The sequence below is a fragment of the Bombus impatiens genome, unplaced genomic scaffold, assembly GCF_000188095.3.
Source record: "Bombus impatiens unplaced genomic scaffold, BIMP_2.2 scf_0749, whole genome shotgun sequence".
NCBI classification, from domain to species: Eukaryota; Metazoa; Arthropoda; class Insecta; order Hymenoptera; family Apidae; genus Bombus; species Bombus impatiens.
Window position 1 is genome coordinate 43,996 of NT_177168.1, and position 1,941 is coordinate 45,936.

Genomic DNA, 1,941 nt, shown 5'->3' on the forward strand with positions numbered 1-1,941 from the left:
GACGACGCGACAGGGTGAATATGTAGTAACCTTGACCGATGCTAGATATAACAGATATAAGTAAGACGTTACAACTACGGATCCATATCCGTATCAAGATTATCGCTCTATAGATGTCACCAATCAGAATACTCCTATCTTAATACTTTTGCAAAACAATATCACGTTGTCATCCGATTTCGTTCTCGAAAGCGATGTTCCTCTTCATCGCCAACCATATTCGATAATACAATTCACGAACGTAACAAGACTATTAAATTACGAATTTCTGATGTTTGCTGTTTGCTCTATATGTGATATCGCTAGAAAGTTTCGATCAACACGTTCGCACGCGTCTTGTTTTGTTCGCCTTACAAAATACTCGGGTATCCCAATAGCGAATTAATCTAATGGCCCATCGCACAAACATCGCTAAATCAGAGATTTCAGTTCATTTCATTTCATTTCACTTTATTTCATTTATTTCATTTCATTTCATTTCATTTTATTTCATTTTATTTCATTTCATTTCATTTCATTTCATTTTATTTTATTTCATTTCATTTCATTTCATTTCATCTCATTTCATTTCCTTTCGTTTGGTTTCGTTTTATTCTAAAATTAACACGAATAATATTACGACATCGATTGCACTCGCGTATTGAATTTTTCAAATCACTTTTCTATTACAAGATCAAGCGTATTGACCAAGGATGCGCATCGCGATATATGTATTAATAATCCTGTACGATGCGAATCTTCCGTTTTCCTTTCGCTACCTTTCATTTTGTGGACAAGATCTAACAATTTTTCTTTGTTTTTGACGTGTGTTTAATTGACATGTACATATATACTTTAACTGAAACGTACATATATATGCATATACATATATATATATATATACATATACATGTATATAGGTACAAATATATATTTGAACACTCGTTACGTCACGAAAGATGCGAAAGATACGAAAAAAGAATGTAAAAAATGAATGGAACAACGGAAAGGATGAAATAGGGAGAAAATAGGAGAGAGGAAGAGATGGAATTATAAAATACTCACCAAAACAGAGGAGGAAGCTATCCCCTGTCTCGTTGGTATCGGAAAGGCACGCTACTTAACAAACGATTGTTTAGACGAACGAAATTGATATCCGTTGATATTCATTTTACGCGTTTACGTTCACTAATGGACACCATCCGTTTCAAATTTTTTGCGTTGGTCAACGATAACGATAATGTCGTTGTTCTTCTCCCTCGACAATCATCGCCAAGCAGAGCTCCTACGTGTATACTTTACATACGCGTATAATGAAAAATCGCCGTCCACGAAACCGAGACTGACAAAATGATAAACTAATAGGAATCACGGAGATCTTCGCAAATCGAATTCTCAGACAAGATCAAAAGAGAATAAAAAGAATCAAAAGTGTAAGGAAACAGTTCACGTGGAACCGGCAAACGAGATTAACAAACCAAGCAAAGGACGCAAAAATGGACGGTACAATATCCATTGGAAACAGAAAAGGGAGACATGGAATTACGAGCAAGAGTTCGACGAAGGGAAAGGAGCGCTCAAATAACGATGGAAGGTAGCTCCTCGGAAAGAAGGGAGACCTTGTAGATCAAGCCAGATTAAATCGAATCGGGAAAATGAAAGGAAAAATAGGGAAAGAAAGAAAGGGAGGAAGGAATGGAGAGGCTGGGAAGGAGGGAAGTATTGAAATAAAAAGGAAAAGATAAATGGAGGAAAAAAAGGAAGGCGAAAGAAAAAGCGCAGTGGACTAAACTGATTAGGATAACGGAGAAACGATGAGGACGAAACGAAAGAATTTACCGATTAGAGAAATGTTTAAAAAGCGAGGAGAAGATTAAGATAGGAGGAAAGCAGCAACCGCGTGACAGGCAGCGTCGCGACGCACTGCTGCTCCGCGGCTGCTACTTCCCACCTCACCGCCGC

The 1,941-nt window shown here is 37.5% G+C and overlaps 2 protein-coding genes across 6 annotated transcripts in view; one reads left to right on the plus strand and one right to left on the minus strand.

Moving 5' to 3' along the window:
* The window catches only part of LOC100748825 (synaptotagmin-7), a 22,780-nt gene extending 20,873 nt beyond the window's left edge, over positions 1-1,907 (minus strand). For all 3 annotated transcript variants that reach the window (XM_033323004.1, XM_033323005.1, XM_033323003.1), the window contains exon 1: positions 1,045-1,907. The gene's annotated coding sequence lies outside the window, so the exon portion shown is untranslated. The remainder of the gene's footprint in view (positions 1-1,044) is intronic.
* Positions 1-1,941, plus strand: part of LOC100740669 (vanin-like protein 1) — a 20,695-nt gene that overhangs the window by 8,053 nt on the left and 10,701 nt on the right. The gene's annotated exons all lie outside the window — the stretch shown is intronic.